This window comes from Marmota monax, unplaced genomic scaffold (genome assembly GCF_021218885.2).
Source record: "Marmota monax isolate L192 unplaced genomic scaffold, Marmota_monax_Labrador192_F-V1.1 WCK01_AAM20220418_F8-fsc00056, whole genome shotgun sequence".
In the NCBI taxonomy this organism is placed as follows: Eukaryota; Metazoa; Chordata; class Mammalia; order Rodentia; family Sciuridae; genus Marmota; species Marmota monax.
In genome coordinates, this window is record NW_026695212.1 from 9,697,090 (window position 1) to 9,721,404 (window position 24,315).

The following is a 24,315-nucleotide window of genomic DNA, read 5'->3' on the forward strand; positions in this document are numbered from 1 at the left end:
GTTCTGCTTTGGAAATATTTAATTGAATTTAACTTTCAAACATCAAAGAAAGAGATATGAGTCAAATAATTGGATTTTAAAATTTGAATCTTGGGATAATCTTTCTTTTGGTAATGCAAATTTCGATTATATTAAATAACCTAAGAGGTAAAGGAAATACTGATCAGCTAGGTCTTCATTTAAAGCTCATGTTGAGGAAGATCAGTCGGCCAAGGAATCAGAAGAGTCAGATAGAAGGTGGAAGGACTGCCGGGAAGTAAGGAGTTTGATTCATCTTGTGAAGTAAATTAAGCTAGTCACACAAAGATAAATACTCAACGTCTCTCTCCTGAGTGGAGTCTGAAAACGTTAGTCTCAAAGAGAGTAGAATTGGTGGTTACTATAAGGTTGTGTGATTGGGGGAATAAGGAAAGATGTTGGTTAAAGGATATATATATATAAATATATATATATATATATATATATATATATATATATATATATATACACATTTAGATAGCAGGAATAAATTTTAGAAGAGATCTATCACCATAGATAGGTGAATGTAGTCAGTGATGATATATTATTTTATTGAGAAATTTAAAGAGTAGATAAGTGCTTTCCCTACAAAAATAACTATGTGAGGCAATGCATTTGTTGTTCATCTAAATTTAACCATTCTACAATGTATATGAACTTCTAAACATGTTATGCATGATAAAAACATACAATGTTACTTTTTGTTTTTTAAAGTTAAAAAAGATGAAAATAAGTTGAGTCTTATGCTGCTTTGAAGTCAAATAAAATGAAAACTAAAAGATTCTATTAAGTTTACTGCTTTTATTACATAAATTTGGATTGTTTTAAAGAATGTGATTCAGTTTACAATTGAGATATAGGTCAGTATCTGTAAGGTAAGAAGTATTCCAGCAATAGTTTGTTAGCTTTTGATTTTCTATTTCATTTCATTTTATTGGGATAATCATCAAATGCTCTTGTCTCCCCCTATCATCACTAAAGAGAAAAAAAAAGGAAGGAAGGATGGAAGGAAGGAAGGGAAAAAGGATTTAAAAAAGGAAAGAAAAAAGTAGAAGAAAAAATTATGTTGCTGTCAGATTGTTAGTCTCAAATCCTTTGGATTTTTTTCCCTTTCTTCCTCTTTTATTCCTTCTTATGTAAAAGGAAACACTCTCAAACTCCTGCAGGAGCTAAAAATAATATGGTGCACATAAAAAGCATAAAAATAATGTCTTAAAGGAATGTGATACTCCTCTAAGAGCAATTATATCAAAATAGTAGCAAGCCAAGAGGAACTGTTGAGGCTTATGCTTCTGATCTGTTGCTGGATGACAATATATTGGAGGCCACTCATATGAGTTGGAAAATAATGCCCTAATAAAACAAAACAGGCTATACGTGAAGTAATAGGCTGAGTGTGATGTGTTTAAAATATTAAATATTTAGTTCCTAGCATATTGAGGATGGTGATTGCTACATTTAAATAAGGGATCAATTCTCTGTTTTAAATGACTCTACTTTGTAATATATCAAGAACAGATTGCTTCCAAACTAATGTTTGTAATAAGAATCATAATGAAATTCAAATGAATAGGAACCTTTGTTTTGCTTACAGGGAAGATATCCTGATCCATTTAATACTGATGACATCAGTGCTGACTCTGAGTTTCCGAAATGTTCAGTAGAGTCAAAGATTTTGGTATGATTTCATTTCAGCATTGAATATTAGAATAGGGAATGGGTACCAGCCTTTTCTCCAGGAGAAACCATCTTCAAAGTCAACAATACTCAGTAAGTAGTAAGGGAATTGGTAAGTAGGCTACATGTTTCTTTATTATTCTATTAAAAATCAATATGTTTGAATAGTCAAAAAATTCTTGTGATAGAAAATAGGAAATAATTCAGAGAAATCAGTTTTAAAGCAACACTTTACTTTTCTATCTATAATAATACCACTGTCTATTATAAAATAAAAGTACATTCCTTAAAATGACATCTAAGATGTGGGAGAACTACATTGGAGGTTAAAAGAACATTGTGTTTTTCACACCATAGCCCCCAAATTTGTAACAAAGGAGACAATATGAGGAATGGCAAAGAGTGGTTAATGAATAAATAAATCTTACAAAATCATTTCCCAATACACAGAATTTGAAACAAAGACCACGTGTTTTTATTCTATATTAATTGAGATAGATACTACATTACATAGAATCAGGGAAGTACCATCCTGAGAGGCTGAGTAACTCCTTCCCTTATTGTAGAACGCCCAGCGACAATGTCTTGAGGTTAATTCTTGATTTTGAACTCTGGACTTTTAAACTGCTTCAGTTATGTGAATTTGCTTTAGGTAATGCTCAAGAGATTGAAGAGTTTACCCTCTGATCTCTTGTGTTTTTTTTTTAAATGATTTTTTTTGGTCTTATCTTCACTCGTAAAGGTAAATGAGAATCTGATTATATGATTTTAACTTAACAGATGGATGCTCTTATCAATTTAATACTAAATTTTCTATATAGGAGTTTTCCTAGATTAGCAATGAATACAGGAATCTAAGAGCATGTATAATACTGGCGTTTGTAACATTACTATATTTATGTCATCTTTGACTGTTTTCTTTCTTATTTCTCAGCCTATATGTTTTTCACTTGCATCATGGTAATAAATGATAACATTGAACTCTTTATTCTCAGAATCTAAGAAGTGTTAAAAAATCTGTCATGTAAAACACTAATTCTGATTACACAAGGAGCACCTAAAGTTATTGGTATGTTAATTGAATGTGGTTTGGGAAAAAGTGTCATCTGCCTTACAGCATTCATTTGCATATTAATAACAAAACTTTGTTCAGTGGAGACATTTTCTGATTAAAACTCTAACGTAAGAGCTCACTTAGAGATTACATGATCTCAAATTATGAAGCGAAATAGTCATAATTTCTACAGAAGAGTCTTCTCAGTCAAGCTATTTTCATAAAAGAGCAAAGAAACAGATTGAAATGGGTATCAAGTCTATACACACAAAAGAGCAAAGAAAGCAAAGTTCTAATGCATGTCATTGAAGATTTCTGGTATTTTGAGAAAATTTCTTCCCTAAGGATGATACAGAGTTGTGTGTTGGCCAGACAAGTGTCCAAAGATTCTCACAAGGACTCTCGAGAGCTTCCCCCAGAGGCTATTGTGAGGTTGAGGGACCCTGAAACTCACACCTACTATCACTACCAGTAACTATCAGGCTCGAATTAGTTTCAACAGTCAGAAATACTGAAATGCTTCCCATGTCATAAAACTACTGTCTCACGGGTCTGGAGCCTACCCTATTCTAGATGCCGAGAGCTTCATTCCTTCAATTCTCTGTCTACCTCATTTAATTTAGATTTTTAACTAAGGGTGTGTAAATCAGGTAGACTGGATAAGAAGCTTCTGCAAAAGTTTTCAGCAAGTTGTTTTCTAAAAAGAGTTCATGTTTTCAAGAGCTCTTATTACTTAATTGAGCTGCTTCAGACTTTGCTTGGTAATTATAAAGTTTCTTCGGTTGAATACATATTCATCTCATGAAGATCATAATTTTACATAACTGCATTGTGGTTTTGTAATTTTTATTACATAAAATTCCTTATAATATAATAGTCATTCATTTTACATTCATTATTTGATTTTTCCTAGGTTAAAGGGGATAAAATTTGAACTTGAAGTCACAATAATTCATAATTATAAATACGTAAATATCAGCATAAACTATTGAGTAGTATTCTGTGGGGTTTTGTTGGTATCATCCTATTTGTGGCTTGGACTGTTCCTTTCAGGTTATTTTATTTTCAAAATAGAAATAAATATAAAAAGGAAGCTTTTATTTATTAAAAATTTAAAGTTGTTCTTTAATTTATTAATTATCTTCTTCTAAAACAGTGATAATAGTGGGCAACCGTTAGTTGTGGTGATATATTTACATTTAATCTTTTATTCTCTTCTTCTACTATTACTTGTCACAGCCTGAAGTCTACTGGTAAGTCAAAAAGAAGAAATTATACCAAGAACCATTAACTTGACCTCATTAAACACCAAGCTAAGTAGGGATAGGTATAAACAACACATGAGCCTTAGAGTAATTATTCTAGGAAAATTATGTTCAACTTTTCCCTGGATAGCTTTACTTAAATGCTTCAGAGATATCCATATGGATAGATACACTGAAAGCACATATGTTGGAAATGTAATCCCTAGATCTATATGCTAATGATATCTGGAAGTGGAACCTCTGGGAGGTAATTAGGATTAGATGAGATCATGAGGTTGGGCCCTTTTGATGGTATGAGTGACTTTATAATAAGAGTAAGAGAGATTCTAGCTAGCACACTTGCTCTGTCTCACCATGGAATGCTGTCCACCATGTTATGGTGCAGCAGGAACACCTTCTCCTGATGTGGAGCCCATGATGGCATATTGCTCTAGGACTACCAAGAATCCAGAACCAGGGACCAAGTAAACTTTTATTCTTTATACATAAGTCTCAGATATTTTGATATAGCAACAGAAAATGGACTAAGAAAGATAGCTATATGCATTAAACTAGGTTTATGTTTTCTCTCTTCTTCCTGGATTTGCTCATCTTTTTATTTTCCCAGTCTTGGTGAGTAGCACCACCAGAGTACTCATTACTTATGTCAGAAACCTGAGAGTTCACCTTAATTACTTCTTCTCATTTAACCTCTAATCTCATTGGGTATAAAACTCTGTTTGCCTCCTTAACATTGGTTGAATTGCTCCCTTTGTTTCCATTCTCAATGCAATTGCTTTATTTCAGACCATCATTGCCCCCTGCTAGACTTCTCTAAAAGCTCTTTCACAGGATCCCATGCTGACCTAATTCAATCTCCCCAGTTCTAAGAAAGATCTTTATAAATAAAACATTAATATGAGCATGTCATTTTTCTGCTAAGAATCTTTCAATGGCTTCTTTCACTTTCAAATTGTAAAAGAACTTATGACACACTATAAGAAACTTTTATATCCTACCAACTTTTGCCTTATAGGCCCTATGTATTGGCAGTCATTCTTCAGTTCCTTCTTAAACTTCATGCTAAGCTTAAGGATAGCATCCAACTTTTTTTCTGGGTTTATGTACATGTTTTTCTTGCAGCCTATACAGGTCTTATCTTTTTTTCTGCTCAGCTAACTCTTACCCCTCTTTTAAACTTTTATGAGAATGTTTTGGCCCTCTCTCACCACCCTTCTGGTTTTTTATGTACTTTCTAATAATTATCTTAAGATCCCAACTTATTAAGTTGAATCACTATTGTCTTCCACTATTCTGAATCCAAAGATTATGTTTCTTTATTGCCTCCAATTTTTCACAGTGCTTAGCATACAGTGTATTGTTAAAATTTATTTGTTAGAATTATTGAGTGAAATAAAAATCTGATTTATTTAAGATTATACTTCATTTATTATTGTTACTATAGTCATCATCATCATCATCAATAGAAGTTGCTCCACTCAAATTCCTGACTTGGGCCTGATATTAAACTTATTATAATTTCAAGCAATTCTAAACTTTAAATCATGATGAGCACTCTCAACTACCCAACCAAGAGGATGCTGTTTACATAAAAGTTATCTAGTTTAATTTTAGATGAACGAAGAATGCAGCATTAGCATCGATCATTTAAATTTTAAATTTTGCCTGCTTTCCACTAAAAAATATTCCTGTGAATAATTTACAAAACATAAGTTGTTATTTTGGCTGAAGATTAGGAGCAGGAGCTAGTCCAAATAATGAACAAATTAATAATAATTTCTTGTGTGAACAAAGCTTTCCCTGAATGCTGAATGTCTTATAGTTTGACAATGGCTTTAAAATCCTAGTTATGGTTAGTTTATTTTGCAATTCATGTTTTAATACCATTTCAAAAATTATGATCTAAGATGTTAAATACACTTGTAGAAAAAGTAAAAAAAAATGATAATATACTATTTAAGCATATATTAAAGATTTTAAATCTACTTCACACTCTGATATTTCTAATTTTATGAGTCAAGAGACTTAAACACTGTCATGAGTACATGATTTTCGCTTACAGGTACATTATACCATACTCAAAACTACAATTGAATTATGAGTAATAGCTGTGATTTTAGAAGCAGAGAATAAAATGGAATAGTATAATATTTACCTCTCCTTAGAGTATATTTAGTCTACTTAGAACATGCTGGCGTAGATTTGAGCAGGTAATAATTGACTGTATTTTAAAGCTGGAGGCAAAGCCTAAGGTGCTAACTCAAGCAGGTCATTAACACACTGGTAAAAAAAATGCTTAAAGGATATATTATGGCTTTCTATTTGTGCATTTTATACATTATATTCATTACTGAAGATGCTTGAACTACTTGAGTTAAATATAATACATTGGCATAAATGGATAATTCATTAATATTACTCTGCAAGTTGACCATTTTAGAATCTGTTATGTTTTCATATGTAATTTTTTCTTTTTACTACCCACCTTATTTCTTTTGATGCTAATGAATAACTACAGTGTTTCCTCATCTTGGCTTTTGCATGCTGTAATGTGTATTAGGCAAAACTATAATGTCACATTTTCCTGATGTTTGAAAAGTTATGTCTGTACTTGGTAAATATTTATTAAATGTTTATTGCCTATTGAATTACTAATCGAGTATTTAGTATTTTAGCCAGCATGCCAATATATTAAAGATTTAAGGAATTAGGGAACTATATTTTTTAATAATGAAAATCTAATCTGTAAAATTCAATTTATTAAATACTTATTGAAAAGAAATCTTTGCCCTGACTCCTCTGCTTTCCTTTACAAACAAACTCTTGACTGGATCATTTCTCACGCTCATCTTTGCTGGAGTTTATTAAAGATATTTAAATTCTTTTTTCTTCTTCTTCTGTCCTTAAGATTTTTTTTCCTGCTAAATGAAATAAAGTTTCCTCATTAGAAGTCTCTGCTCTCCAATTCTTCCTGCCCACATCTTCTCCACACTGAAGTCTGTTCAACACCCTTAAGTCTTCCTATTTTCCTGAGGAACTTGAGTACTTTCCTTAATTTTCCTCTAAGAGGTCAGAAGCCAGTTATCTACTGTAAACAGATTAGAAGGCAGCTATTGCCCAAAAGGAGTGGTGGTACTTGCAGCAAGGGTGTAGAGCATACTTTATCTAGAACATTCAAACTTTAAAAATGGCAAATTTGCACTTGCATTGAGTCTAGGAGTTTGTAAAACTTGGCTATGGGATCAAGCCCAAACTCTTAAGCGTAGCTAACTCTGTCTTTCCACATCTGGCCCTGTCCTCTGACTCAGTCTGTCTTCCCCCCGTTTTTTGATGTGCAAGACTTCCATTGCATCAAAGCACTGTATCAACCTCTCCTCATCCCTTCTATAAACTTTGTACCTTTTCACAAATTGATCTGTCTGCCTGGATTTATCCAGCTATCCCTTTCATATATCTCTAGACTGGTTTGAAAACTTCTCCTTTCCAAGTACTTGTTTATTACTTGATTTGACCTAATATTATGGTTGCATGATTATTATAGAATTCATTATATGAAAGTATAATTATTTATCTCTGACATCCTAATAAGACTTGCAATTCTTGTGCATGTCTATCTATAACTTTAGGATGTCTTTTTCTTTTCTTTCTTTTTACCTATCCATTGATAAGACTTGTATGTATCAATTAGTGATTGTTTTCTGCTATGGGGTTTTGTCTCACCCCATGAGACAGATGAGGTGAACTACAATGTTGTCAGAAACCCTTTTTCTTGTCATTTCAATTAGCCTTTGTTAGCTCATAATTTTATTTTAAGATTATAAAATGACCTCTCACCTCCAGCATTACAGCTGTATTCTCACAAGAAGAATCAAAACGTAAAAGGTGTCTGTCTGCTGGCTTGGTTACTTCTCTTAAGAGATACTTTGTCTTGAAGAACCAGTTCATTACTCACAATTGAATACAATTTGACAAAATTATGGTACATGAACATTTTTAATTTACAGAAAGAGCTAGGCAATAATAAATTTTAGTGGATCCACTCCCACCCTACGTAAAACTGAACTTTGCTATTAAGGAAAGAAAGAATGACTATTGACTTCATTCTGTGTCTCTTGTTACTCGTTATTTCACAATTTGAGCTCCTGGTAGGACATTTCCATACAATAGCTAAATAAATGTCTAAAGATCAATTGACTCATTTGGAGAGAAAAATAATGGAAGAACAATAATTAATAACTAGGAAAACTAAATGGAAAATGCAGAAGAACACTTTAATCTCAAGAGTTCATTTAGAGTACATAGAAGTATAAGCTTATATTTGGAAGGAAAAACACACACAATAGGAATAGCAAGTACCCAACATGCTCATGTTTGCCATGAGTGAGAAAGGGCTCCCTGTCTGGAGACTGGTTGGGCTCAGCTCAGTGCTGTTGTTCAAGTCAACTCCATAAAACTATTTTATCCACTTCCCATTTTCTTGTAGATCGTTATGGTTAGTATATAAGGTCTTCTCTGAAAGCTCACATGTTAGACAATGTGGCAATGTTCAGAGATGAAATGATCAGATTTTGGGAGCTGTAACTTAATCAGTGGATTGATGCATTTGATAAATTGATAATTTGGATGAATTAGTCAGATGGTGACTGTGAGTTGGTGGGGCATGGCAGAGGTGAGATGCTGAGGCTGTACTCATAGGGATTATACTTCCTTGACTCCTTTCACTCAAACTCTCTCTTCTTCCTGGCTGTCATGGACTGAGCAGCTTACTCTATCATGATCTCCTGCCTCACCATGAGCACAGAACTATGGAGCCAGCAGACTATTAGCTGAACCTCTGAAACTGTAAACCAAAATAAACTTTTCTTTCTCTAAGTTGTTCTTGTCAGGTATATTAGTCATCTCAATGCAGAGCTGACTAACACAATATGTCTCCTTTTCATGGTGATATCTAAATTGCTATTGACTAGTAGGTGATAATGAATCAATACCATGTCCCACCCAAAACAGATAAAAATACTTTTACAGAAGTATTTAAGAAAGTAGCTTTAATATCAAGAAACAACTAAATGTTCTTCCCTAGGCAAGGCCATTAGAGAAATAATTTGGATCAGTATGATTTTTATTAGTTATTTTTAGTTATACATAATAGTAGAATTTGCTTTGATATAGTTATATAAGCTTGAATATATCTTATGCTAATTAGAACCCTATTTTTATAGATGGATATGATTGTGGGATTCACTATGGCATGCACATATGTGTACATAGGTAACCCACTTATTGTGGATTACCTTCCACATATCAGAGAAAACACTGAATCTTTGGCTTTTGGGGGACTGGCTTATTTTGTTTAGCAGGAGAGTCTCCATATAGATCCATTTACTAGCAAATGTCACAAAGTCATTCTTCTTTATTGCTAATACCCCATTGTGTATATATACCACATTTCCATTCATCTGTTGGAGAGCACCTAGGTTAGTTCCATTGCTTAGCTATTGTGAATTGAGCTGCTATAAACATTGATGTGGCTATTTCATTATAGTATGATGATTTTAAATCTTTTTGAAATATGCTGAGGATTGGAATAGCTGGTCAAATGATGGTTTCATTCCTCATTTTTGAGGAATCTCCATATTGCTTTCCAGAATGATTGAATCAATTTGTAGTCCCACATTTTGTAGTCCCAATTTCCCCCCACATTCTCATCAACATTTATTGTTTCTATATTATTGATAATTGTCATTCTAACTGTAATGAGATGACATCTCCATGTAGTTTTAATTTGCATTTCTCTAACAGCTTGAGATGCTGAATTTTGTAAATATTTGTTGACCATTCTTCTTCTGAGAAGTGTCTGTTCATTTTCTTTGCCCATTTATTGATTGGGTATGATTTTTGTTAGCTCATGAGACTAGAAAATATACACAATTTTGCTTTGTGAGCTATTGAGAATAGTTAGTTTTATCCAATCCACATATTATGGTCATGCTCCACCAGTGCCAGATTTTTAATGCTACAAGCCACCATTTATAAATCACAATCAAATAGCTCATTAATAAATCACAACTGAATAAAGATTCATTTTCTTATACTTGTATGCATAGAGTTCCTAAAAAACACACAAAGAAAAAATATTCCCCCCTACTAATCATTCCATAGAACACCAATCACATGGAATAAAAGTATATTCAGTGCTTTATCTTTGTATGGAAATCTATCTCCTTGTGCAGAGTGTTTAAAAGAATTCACACCACAGAGAAAGTTGCCTGCTCTGATTACACAGGACTTACCCATCCCTGAGAGCAAGTTCTCAAATGCATCAGTAACATCTGGATTATTGCAACAGTCTCCTTAAAAGTCTCCTTTATGCCAGGGACTGGTGTCCATGCCCTTAGAGAAGTTCTGAAATAAGCATCTGAAAGACATGATTCTTGATGCTTCACTAATAACTCTTCATTGTTTAAAATAGGTAAGCATGATATCAAAGCTACTCAAAAGTTTATCCTCTAAAGTCTGTAGATATAGTAAGTAGATTAGTCATTACCTACAGAAGGGGAAGAGATGGGAACAAAAAGTAAAAGTACATGAGAGATCTTATTGTGTAATTATAATGTTCAAAAACTGTTTTGTTACCCTTGAACAACTTATTTGCTCAAAATAATTTTCACATTATACACTTGAAATGGTTGAATGGCTATGGTATGGAAAATATGTTTCAATAACATTTGTTTGAAAAAAAATCTATTAAGTAGGCACTGCAAGAAACAGATGGGGCCAATCAATGCAGGATAGGTGGGCTGAAGGTGAGGGATGAGTTTGTGCCCACTAGTGTATTCACCACCACTTCTGTTCCCATGAGCTTCCCAGCCTTTCTCCCTCAGATCCCATCCTGGTTTAGGCAGCCCTAAACAAAAAAAAAAAATTGACACACAAGAGACCTGGCTGGAAGAGATTGGAGTCCCCCAAAAACTTTCAGATTCAAAATAACCATCATGAAATTTGGAAGCCCACACTTACACCCTACCTCAAGAAACCCAAGAAGGGTTCAGTGACTACAGTGTACTTTTGTCATTATTTATACATATGTGGGGCAGTTTTGTTATTTATAAGATTACTAGGTAACTTCTACTTTCTCTTTCTTTAAACTGGGACAATGCTTTCAAAACACAATTGGAAATTCACTTAAATATGTTGAATCTAACTTTCTTAAAACCATGAAGTGAAATGGAGGAATATTTGGAAGAATACAAGGCCAGTATTAATGAGGGCACTCAGAGGAAGGTATAGCCAGTTCTCACCCTGGCAGTTCCCATGAGGGTACTACCCATAGCTTCATCACATTGTTGAAGTCTTCTTTAACACAGACATTTTCCCAAGACATACTCTGTAAAAACTTTTAAGTTAAATATATAATAGTTGTGGAGATGCTTTTCATGGAAAACCATAAACTACATCTCTGTCCTGCTCTTTCTCCTTCTAAGAATTATAAGTTAAAAAAAATGACTGAAATAGCACTGAGGAAAAATGGGATTAAGACAACAGTTTTTTTTTCCTGTATTCTTTTGACTTTCAATGACCACTGTAAGTTCTCACTAAGAATCCAAATTTCAAATTATAACCTCATTTTAGGAACAGTATTGTCCACTGATTACATGAGCAGTGAGACATATAGTTGATAGACAAACTCAGATATTTTGATTCTAAGTGGGGTGTTCTTTTTAAAAAAAATCTTGCTGCTGAGTATTTGAACAAATTGAGGTATTGCATATGAATTCCTCTGATTCACCAACCCCTTCTTGCTAACAAACAATGTAGTCTTTTTTAAAAAATATTTTTTAGTTTTAGATGAACACAATACCTTTATTTTATTTACTTTTTATATGTGGTGCTGAGGATGGAACCCAGGATCTCACATGTATTAGGCGAGCATTTTACCGCTACGGCACAACCCCAAACATACAATGTAGTCTTAAAGGAGAACTGATCTTACTGATGGATGTGGTCCATGACCATGACTCCGAACTTACACTTAAATTCTTGACCTCCAGTAAGGCCATTAAAGGACAGAGGTTTAAGTATCATTGTGAGAGAAGCTATCACTTGAGGACAATGATAATTACCTTGGTTCCAATAATTGCAAGTCCATGGATATTTAGGGATCATAGTGTCCAGCTTCACTGATGAGACACTAAAACCCTCAGATACTTCAAGAGTATAGTTAGCCCAGTTTTAAGTGTTCCCTAGAGAAAGACTTCATCTTATAACCACCTGTCTCCAAATGGAGGTGAGAGAGAATGGATAGGCAGAGTCATCTACTAGAATCCATGGACATTTTCCTCTATTCCTTTTTAGCTCCAAAGTCAATCTTGCATATATGTTTGGTGAAAAATCATCTTGTTTGAGAACTCTTTTAGATTCTCATTGTTTTTTTTTAATTAAGAAGGAAAAAACATTTTGCTAAGTAATATTCGAAATAGCTGTGGTTGATGAATTCATACCTGCTTTTGCTTCTTTTCAACTTGACTTTTCTTTCTTTATTTTGTCACTTCAGAGCATAAAAACATGTTCCATGGCACTGTATAAACGACAAATTTTCTCCTTATTCCTGTCACTATCCACATCTCTGCTAAAACTCTGTGAAAGTGTAAATAACATTTTATATTAGAACTCCATGTATTGCTAGCTCTGATACAACTTTCTGTTCTGAGAGATACACAGGAAAATAACAGGGCATCTTCAGAGACCATTATGTGTCTGTAGGAACATTAGGGAGTACCCAGAAATTGCTTGTAAACCCCTAACTGCATTGTCCACAAGCATGAGGTGTTTGAAGGGCTTTCTTTCTTGATTAGTAGGTGTTTTCATTTTAATGGTCTCATGTGTTCTCCTACACACACAGGTGGCACTTATATCCCATCACAACAGAGACTGCTGGGCTACAACAATGGGTAGAATTTTATTTGGTGAACGTTTCTCATAATTGCCAATATTGATTCTCTTTGACTGTGTAGACTTGAACGATATTATATATCTGGAATGAGAGGGTATATTAAATATAAACAAACCCTATGAATCTTTTCAAAAAAAGACAAAAATTCCATAAGAAGATAAAGAAAAGTTTATGTAAAAGTATGAACAGAAACAGTGTGAGCCATTTCCAATGTTAAATTAAGTTTAAAAGAAGAGTCTTTTAAAAAAAAAATAGTTCATATTTTAATTCATGACAAACAGAAGTTCATTACTTCTTAGAAAACTAATGAGAGTTAAATGAGACTATCCAGAAAGTCTATTGAAATTTGTTTTTATATCCTATAAAATGTAGTTTCTCCTTTATAAATTTTTCAATTTATATTTTCAATGTTTTCTTATCACCTGACTTAATATCAAGAAAAATTTGTTTAATTTTATTTTTAGAATCACAAAAATACTATCCAAACAGACAATGACTTAATTTTATGAGTACTTTCATTTCACCAGATAGTGGGGTGCAGTATCATAGTGGGCAAAGACTTATTATATAGGGGCACAGTTATAGTTATGCAAACATGACTATCCAATTTTAGTGCTTTCATAAGAATAATTACATTGTAAAATTTATTAAGAAATATTAGCTTAAAAATATGGAAAGTATGTTATTCTGTCATACGTCCTTTTACTGGACAAGAACTATTCGGTTTTATAATTATTTTATAATTTATTCACAAGTTTTTCAAAAGTGCCATTGAACTTCTTCATTATTCTGTTTAGTAGAAGTTCACTGGATGCACTCCAAATTCTGATTGCTTGGCTTAATTGAAAAACTTTTAGATTTGTACTAGATGTCATTTTTTTACTCTATAGAAAATTGCTTAATTTTTCTTCTTCAAAATAAACCTTCTCCCCAAATCAAGCACACACCCACAAGAAGTGATTCAACCTGTGACTGCTTCTTGCCTATAATTTTCAATGGAATGGAAAAAAATCACAGATTCTTTCTCCTGCAGGGTTGCTGACAGAACATCACAAGCCTAGAAAGAAAAAAAAAATGTTTGCACTGGAACTTGGAACTAACCAACTGTCATGATTCCATAAATAAAATGAAAGTAAATTTATATTTCACTTCATAATATTTCAACACTTATTAGGCTTTTTTTCAGAGTGATAGTTTAAAAATATTTCATATAAACAAATATGGAACAAAAATCATTTGACATTAAATAGAGCATATGTAATTATATCTAGTTCCTAGAATAGAAGGTAGGAAAACACACTTTTTGTGCAAACATGGTATTTCAATTTCAGTTAAAATTTATATTTTGCATTTAAAAAGGATACTAAGCTGTTATTTATTAAGAAAATGGCAGTGGAGAAAACTGTAAAAAATTATGCTCAATTAAGTAGATGCTCAAATTAAATACACAGGTCAATTTTGATAAAACAAAAATTTCTGAAGGCCTGCTATTATGTGACTACCACTGTTAATCAACTTCACAAGCCATCTTGCTTCTCTTTCATGTTTCTACCTTTATTGAGGTACTCTTGACAAATCCCAATAGTATATATTTGAGGTCTATAGCCTGGTGTGTTGATATATCTGAGCAATAAAATGTTCAAAATTGGGATAATTAACATATCCATCACCTCCCTTCACTTAGCACCCCTCCTTTTTTTTTTTTTGCATTGAGAACTCTTTAAGCACTTACAAACTTAAGATTAACCTTCTTAGCTAATTACAACTATACACTACAGTATTGTCAACTTGAGTCACATTGCTGTACCTTATATCTCCATAAATTATTTATCCTGAATTTTTTATAATTTGGCCAACATCTCCAAAATTTTCTCATCTCCCAGTGTTTGGAACCTGGGGAACATTATGCCAAGTAAAATAAACCAGACATAGAGAGGTACTGCATCACCTCACATACATGTGGAATCTAAAAAGTCAGTGTCATAAAAGTAGAAGGGAGAAAGGTGGGTGACGTTTTTCACAAATGACACGATTTCTTTCCTTCCTTCCTTCCTTCCTTCCTTCCTTCCTTCCTTCCTTTCTTTTTAAGGCTAACTGACATTTCACTATATATATATATATATATATATATATATATATATATATATATATATATATATATATATATATATTCCACATTTCTTTATGCATTCAACCTTTCAGAGACACTTAGGTTGTTCCCATATCTTGGTTATTTTGAATAATGCCACAGTGACATTGGCTGTAGCATTCTCTTTGAGATACCAATTTCATGTCTTTGAATGCATATTTTGGAGTGGTATAGTTGGATCCTATGTGGTAGTTCTATTTTAAATTTTTTGAGGAACCTCCATACTATTTTCCATAATTCTTTTATCAATTGGCATCCCCACCAACTGTGTATAAGGGTTTCTACTTCTACACATCTTGCTATCTTTCTTTCTTTCTTTCTTTCTTTTTTGATAATAGTTATTCTGACAAGAATGAGGTGATATCTTTTTTGTTTTGTATTTGAATTTCCTAGCTGATTGGTGATGTTGAACACTTACTTGGAACATTTTAGCATTTCCATGTATTTTTTTTGGGGGGGGGGAGAACATATCTATTTAGTTTTTTTACCCCATATTTTAATTAGTTTATTTGTTGTTTTGCTATTGAAATGTATGAGTTCATTATATATTTTGGATATTAATACTTGTAAAGTATATATTTTACACATATTTTAACTCATTCTGTAGGGGATCTTTTCACTCTGCTAGTTCATTTTTTTCTGTCAAAGACTTACATTTTGATGCAATCTCATTTGTTTGTTTGTTTTGGTTTTATTTTTGTCTGTGTTTGTAAGGTCATGACTTAGAAAAATTATAACCTGGATAAATATCAAGAAGCTTTTTGCTTTTAATCGTCTTATGGATTTAGATCTTAAATTTAAGTGTTTAATGCATTTGGCGTTGATTTTTGTAGATGATGTGATAAAAGGATTCAACTGCAACCTCTGCATGCCAACATTTATTGAAGGGACTGTCTTTTGCCCATTGTATGTTCTAGACATCCTCCTTAGAGATCAGTTGACTGGAGTTATGTGGATTTATTTCTGGGTTCTCTGTGTTATTCATTGGTCTATATGTCTATTTTCATTCCAGTAGCATACTGTTTTCATTGCTCTCTATTTTTAACACAGAAGCTTCTTGATTTACAATGGATAATGTCCAGATAAATCCAACATAAAGTGAAAATATTATAAGTTGAAAGTGCATATAATATACTTAACCTACTCAACATCGTAGCTTAGCAACACAGTACCCTGTAGAGTATGTTTGTTTACCCTGTGATTGCGTGACTGACTGGAGGCTGCATCTAGCTGCTCCTGCCCAGCATCATGAGAGAGTATCATATTGCCTAATAGTGGCTTGGCAAAAGACCAAATTCAAATTTGAAGTACAGTTTCTGCCAAATGCATATCTCCTTCAGTATAAAATCTAGTCTATAATGTGTTTATTAGAGTTCAATTAAAATAGTGAATTCAAATGCATCTTGATTTTTCTATTAGAAATTTTGTTCACTAGTATTCATAATAACATAGGAATGTTACACAGTATTCCAAAAATTAGCAACAGAGCTAGTAGCAAAATTTTGTACTAGTCAGAAATAAGTACTCATTAATTTATGCAAAAATGAAACATATCCAAAGCTGATTAGGAAGGGCATAGTATCAGTGGGAAGTTCTGGTGAATTGAGTTCAGGAAGGACCCAGAACAGCACAGCAGAGTCAAGAATGTAGCACAGGGGCACCATGCTCAGAACAGCAGTGCTTCTTTCTGCATTGCTGATGCTGCTTAGCTAATTTTGGCCTTTTATTTTCTTACCACTGGAATTTTTGTTTTATCCTAGTTTAGTGAAAAATTGGATAAACTGGGTTATTTTTTAGATTATTTATAAGTTTTTTTAATTGATCCAGCACCCATGGAAGCCACCTTGAATAAATACATTTAATAGAATTTTGCCAATTTACTGAACTATGAGGATTATGTCAGAAACAAATATTCCCTACTAGATTTTTTTGCTGTTTATTATTATTATTATTATTATTATTATTATTATTATTATTTATTTTTAGAATTTCTCCTGTTGAGTACTGGAATCTGGAAATGTGGAATTCTCATGTAGTTCCCAACTACAGTCAAAGACAAGTGGAGAACATCAGGAGAAATGCCTTCTCTACAAAATAATACCATTAGCCAAGGTTGTTACAAAATCTTCCAACCAGCAAAATAATTATTCAGATGTGGGAAATATTCTGATTTGGGTTGAAAGTATCCCTAGTCACTTTAAGCACCTGTAAATTCCTCTCCAATTATTGGGGACCAACTCCTCTCTACAAATGCCATAAATTTCTCATAGGAGATTCAATGAATCAGGGAAATCATTTCCTTTTATAATCTGACAATTTCTTGGGGCAAATCCTAGATTATTTTATTGACACTACAGTCAATAAAGGAAAGACACTACTTTCTTTTTAAAAGGAACCCAAGAAGGACTTGGATTGCAAACTTTGCCTTGGGCTGTGGATTTTGATATCTGATCTTGTCATTGTCTTACTATTTCCAGTATATAGAAATAGATATTTTATTTTCACAAGTCTTTGAAATGGGATTATGGCAATTGCCACTCATATCTCAAAAACTTTTCGGTGAGAACTATATTGCAGGGAACCACAGAAATGCATAATACAGCTCTTTCTCTACATTATACTATAGAAAGACAAAATTATCATCACGTCATGCTAATTAGATGTTCATGATCTTTGGTTCTATATAAGCCAGAGAACAAAGCTCAGATGTCGCTATGCCCTTGAATGTCTGCTAGTCACAGTTTGCAGTTACAAATAACAGAAACAGCTTAAGCAGAAAAGGGCTTTATTGGAAGGGTTTCAGTTGAGTAATAGATAGACTTATTAGGAAAGCCGGAGAACCAAGCTTGGGCAACAGCCTAAACAGGCAACAGCACATCCAATAAGGTACCACAGGGACTGTGTGCATTTCATGCAATTGTTAGCCAGCTGGATCTTTGCCATTGCTACTGGTGCTACTGCCACTGGATCCTAAGCTTTCATTTTCTTATACTTACTGCATTGTTTTTATAATTCCATCTATATTGTGCATGCCTTGGCAAATTTAAGTTATATATCTTAACCACGGCTCACTAAGTACTATAGATATTGTTATTTTTTACATTGGTATATAATTTGAACACTATTGCCAAAGTTGATTTGTTTACTTTTTAAACATATAGATGCTTGAAACAGTATTTAAGCAATTTGCTGAAAAAAAACAAAACATAACCGATTTTGGTGTAGTTGTTTGGACTCAAGTATTGGCATACATCTAAATTTCTAATCTATCATCTTTTTTCCTCTTCCACTGGCTACATTTCCTCATTTATTTTCACTTTGCTTTGGAAAGAACTGGCTTTCCCAGCCTTCTTTAGATTAACCCAAGAGGAATGATTGTGTCTGCTTTGGCTTTAAGCCTTCCCTGCTTGGGTTCAGTGGTGTGTCTGTTAGGGATGAAACCATATTGCCTCTTGTGTGATGATGTAGAGAAACATGGTAGCTATCAAAAGAAATGTGTATCAGGGAAATTATATACATGCCTTCCTGATTCCTTTCAAGTGCCCTCTGGATTGCTGGGAAATGGTGGAGTTTGACTCTTTGTTTTATTTCCTAATCAGGGAACACTGAGGAAAATAGATATTTCAGTTCAACAGAAAGGAGAGGGCTTAGGCTATAATATTCTCAAAATCAGAATCCTATAACAACTTTTATACAGGAAAAAATGCAAGCCCACAACTTTAGTTGATTATTTAGTGTAAATAAAATATGCCTAGTGCTCAAATACACAGTGGCCCACAGGCAGGGCAATGGACTCAGTTGACTTGGTTCAAATGTTGTAAACTTCATGTGCCCACAGGTTTATGGCTGTATTTTGTGGAAGTAATTTAAGTGGGGCAAAGGTGAAATAGACACACACACACACACACACACACACACACACACACCAAGAGGGGGAAAAATCATAAAGAAGACAAGCAAGATCTAGTCCTAGCTCTGTTATAGGACTTAGTTTATGCATTATTTTCTGCATCATTAGGTAAAATGAGGTAACACATGTAAAAGTCACCTTGATGTATGACACATTGTTTGGGATTCTCAATAAATGTCAGATATCATCCTTATCACCATGATATAAAGTTATAAATGGATAAAATTAACTATCTTAAGCTCATATCCAGCATCATCTTGCTAAACTACTTACAGATTTCTAAAAATGGAGGTAGAAAAAGTAGATTCTGTCTCCAATAATTGAGAGGCCTGTAAGCACAAAACAAAAACAAAAATGTTAGTCATGAAAAGAATAAAAAATAATACTAATAAAGAATACTAATAAAGAATCAGATTATATATAGATAGTATAGTAACAAACAGTGAATCAAAAGGAATGGATTTCATGAAAAGCCATAGATAAATTAAATAGAAATATAAAAGTTCACAATTTATATATTAGGTTTTGGAACTTAGTCATAAATTTTTAAAAATAATGTCATGTCTAATTTGTTTAGATTTATAATATGTTAGTAGATTAATTTTAAGGAAAAATATTCATAGCACCTGGGTAGGGAACAAATATTGAAATAGATGGTCCAGGAAGCATTTCATTATGTGTATTGTTTATTTATTTATTTTTGTAATATACGAGTTTGTAAATTTATAATTATTTTGGAACTCTGATAACAGATTAAAGAGAGAGTCTAACTAGGGAACTATTAAGAGACATAATAGAAATCCATTTACACTAACTTAGTATAATTTTAGAACAGGTTAAATCTCTTTTCATTGCCCATTAAAGACAATAATATCAATGACAAATGAACCCAGAGCCTACAATACCAAATATAACCTACAAAGAAAGAGGGTACATCCTTTAAAGAAATTTATTTTGAAATAGTACAGGCTTAAAAATTACGTTGATAAACTGAAACTATTTTAAATATCATTTACTTTATGCTTTCAAATAAGTTAGGAGCCTTGTATGGTGGCACATACCTGCAATCCCAGTGTCCTGAAGCTTAGGTAGAACACAAGTTCAAGGCCAGCCTTAGCAATTTAGTGACACTCTTAGCAATTTAGGGAGACCTTGTTTCAAACACACACACACACACCCCTGGGAATGTAGCTCAGGAGTAAAGGGCCCCTGTGTTCAATCCTCAATGCCAATAAGAAGGAAAGAGAGAGAGAGGGAGAGGGAGAGGGAGAGAGAGAGGGAAAGAGAGAGGGGGGGGAGAGAGAGAGAGAGAGAGAGATATGAACAGATAGGAACAAATAAATAAATTAAGAAATTAGGGATGTAGCAAAATAGGCATTGCCTTTTTTGTACTGGAGATGGAACCCAGTAGTTGTGTACCACTGTGCTACATCCCAGCTCTCCTTTTCTTTCTTTCTTTTCTTTTCTTTTTTTTTTTTTTTTTTTTTTTTGAGATGAGTTCTCAGTACATTGTCAAGACTGCCCTCTAACTTGGGATCCTCCTGCCTCTACCTGGGGTTATAGATATGCATCATGGCACCCAGCTAAAATAAGCATTTTATTTAAAAGTGAGATAACTATATAATGTGAGAGGGCATTTTCTGAGTTAAGGTCAAAGGAGAAAAACAAAAATCTATGATCCTCCTATCAGATGTGAAAATATACCAAGTGGCATGGTTCAGCAAAGTCTTGATGAAGAGGAATACCAAGATCTTCACAGAGTTAATATTAATATCAAAAAAATTTAAGAAATAAGATACAAGATTATACAAATGATATGCAGGTTCAATTTGAAGAATAATATTTAAAATAAACATTTATATTTTACTATAGAGTAAATAAATAAAAGTAACCAGAGACTTCAAGACTGTTTTTGGGCCCTACTGATATATATGCCCCCCTGACAGAAACTGCCAGTTTTTGACATTTGGTGGAATTTGGTGAAAATGTCTTATGACATATACATGTGTATATTTATATATCAATCATCAATCTACTGTGTATCTGCATCAAAAACCATCCATGATTTAGTTTTACTTTATTTTTACATTGTTATAAACAAAATTATGCTATTTGTGTATTTCAAGGACTTTTTCTTTCTTCACACTTGTGATTTTCAAATTTTCTTATATTGATATGTCCAGCAGTACTTTACACATGTTTTCACTTCTTATTTTTATTTTATGTTATTTATTTATATTTTTTGTTACCAGGGATACTTAACCACTTAGCCATATCCCCAATCCTTTTTATGTTTTATTTTGGAACTGTGTCTTGCCAAGTTACTTAGGGCAACTATATCTATAAGTTGCTGAGACTAGCTTTGAATTTGTGATCCTCCTGCCTCATCCTCCCAAACTGCTGGGATTACAGGGGTGTGCCACTGTACCCAACCACTTTATGCGCTTTACTGAATGAATATAACTTATTCATCCATATGTCTATTATTGGATATTAGAGTTGCTTCTAGGTCTCTTTTTGGTTGTTGTTTTTATTCCCATGTCAGTCACACACACATACACACATACTTGAAACACTTGAAATTACTGGGTGAAAGGGAAAATATAGGCTTTTACTAGATAATATTATTTTGCCACTAAATGGCTTTGTTGACATTACTAGAAGCATTGTGTGATCTTTTTGTTTTCTTTCCTATCCTTTCCTGAGTATCACCAAACCTTTCAAATTTTATAATTTTATTGTATAAAATCATTTTGTATCTTGACTATACTTTGCCTTTCTCTGACTTCTTTTGAGGGAAAGGCACACTTTACATACTTATTGATGATTTCTAAGCTGTAAAATGATTATATATTTGGGCTAATTTTGTATAAACTAAAATTTGCTTGATAATTTTATGTAAAAATTATTTTCTTATCAGCTTTATTGAAATATAATTTACATATAATAAAAGTCATCCATTTTAATATATTTTTAAGAGAGAGAGAGAGAGATATTTAATATTTATTTTTTTAGTTTTCAGTGGACACAACATCTTTGTTTTATTTTTATGTGGTGCTGAGGATAGAACCCAGCGCCCCGCGCTACCGCTTGTGCCACATACCCAGCCCCATTTTTATATATTTTAAATACATAAAATTAAATACTATGACCCAATTATGAACTATATTAAACTTATGGTTGTGTGTCATCACATTTTAGTTAAGTAGTTTTAGAACATTCAAATGTTAAATATACTAACATTTTTGCTATTATAGTTTTAATGTATTATAATTGAGACCTGAATATGTGTAGTGTTCCTTTGAAATTTGTTGAAAATTCTTTCATTAATATTTTATATATATCAGAAAGAGAATATAATTTTCAAGTTTCAGTTGTAGTATCCTATATATGTCTAATTACTCAGATTTATTCATTATATTGCTCACATTCTCTGTACTATTACTGATTTTCTTCTTGTATTATTTTTAAATAAAAGTTTGTGAGCTTTTTTTTAATACTATAGTGAAACTTGTCATTCCACTTGGAGTGCTAATAATTTTTATTCCATGTTGATAATTGCAACAATTTTAGGTACACAAAAGTTTAGAATTGTAATATGTTCCTGTTGATCTAACCATTCTGACAATATTCAGTAATTTTTCAAATACAGATGCTTCTTGGCTTACAGTGGGGTTATGTTCAGATAAATACATCGTAAGTTGAAAATGAAGTAAAAAATATATTTAACACATGTAAGCTACTCATAGATTAGCCACAGCACACTTATGGGTACCTGATTCTTATGATTGTATGGGTGACTGAGATATACAGCTTGATGTCATTACTTAGCAATATAAGACTATTTTAACTATATTTTGCTAGAGTATAAAAATATCACAACTCAAAAGTATGTTTTCTGCTAAATGCCTATCACTTTAGTGATATTGTAGAGCTGAACAGTCATGTCAATCCATTCTAAGTCTGGGACCATAAATATGAGAATGTATAATAATGCATTTTGCTTTAATTTTTTTCAACTTGGATTTATTTTGGTTACAATTACCTGCTAAATAGGTTTGCAAATATTTACTTTCAATCTTTCTATAATTATTGTTAAAGTGTGCATCTTGTAAATAGCAAAATAGCTCCTTGTGTTTATGTTTGACAAAATGTGTTTTAATTAGAAATTTAGTTCATTCACATTAGTATGCTTCTTATATTTAGATTCATTTTTTGCAAACTATTATATGATTTCCTTTGTTTTGTTTCCATTTTTTTGCCATCATTGTATTTAAATTTAACTAAACATATCAACTCAGAGGTTACTATGGACAATTTAAAATGTGGAATGACTTTTAAAATCTTGAAACTCTTGAATAACCATGAGAGCCACTTGAGAGGAGCCAGGATAGAATAATGGTCTGAAAAGCTGGTCTTAGTCAATGTGACAGCTTTGTTCACTAGCTAGAACACAAAGATTATTATTGGGTTGAAAAATGCAGCAAAAGTTACCATCCTTCACCGTTTTTTTTATGCATGAAGTATACACATTCTAATTCCCATGATAGGGATCAATGTAGAAGAAATAAAGCTTAATAATACATGTTTTCCAGTGTGGGATTTGGGAGGCCAAGAATCTCTTCTGTCTTCCTGGAACAATTAGTATAAAAATATGGAGTTTAAAATAGTTGTGGACAGCATTGACCGAGGATTTCTGTACCTAGAGAAGAACTCTATATGATATTAGCATATGACAATCTAAGGAAAGCTGGATTGCAATATTTGCTAATAAACAAGATGTTTAAAAATGCAGAAGTAGCAGACATCTCCCTGTTTTTGAAGCTAACTTTTATTAGCTAACTTTTATTTTACATTCCAAATGCTCTTACTGGTGAGGGATTATGCCAAGCACTTGAATGGATGATGTTGTTGTTTAAGTGTTTAAGATTAGAAGGTTTCTATGGACCTTTTCTCATTAGGTGTTATAAAATTGAAGGGCTGAACTTCACTTGAAAACAGAAAAAAAATGGTGGTTTAGATATATCAAACCAATTTAATTTTTTTTCTCTAAGAAGAAAAACTAAAATCATTTATTTGAAAACAAAGATGAAGTCTCACCTTCCAAATTGCCTTCTCATTATTATTTCCTTCTAATGGACATTGTTAAACCTGTGATTGACAGTTTTCTCAGAATCAATTGTCTCAGGACATTGTGTAGCCTGTGCAAAGTACAAAGGGAGATGAAGACAATTTGAGCTTTAAAAGCTTTATTATTTCCACAACTCTCCATAGTCAAATGTTTCTCTTTTC

General features: G+C 32.7%; 1 pseudogene; it reads left to right on the forward strand.

The window, feature by feature from the left end:
- Positions 1–4,368: 4,368 nt before the first annotated feature.
- Positions 4,369–24,018, forward strand: LOC124083913 (ADP-ribosylation factor-like protein 5A; annotated as a pseudogene).
- The last annotated feature ends 297 nt before the right edge of the window (positions 24,019–24,315 follow it).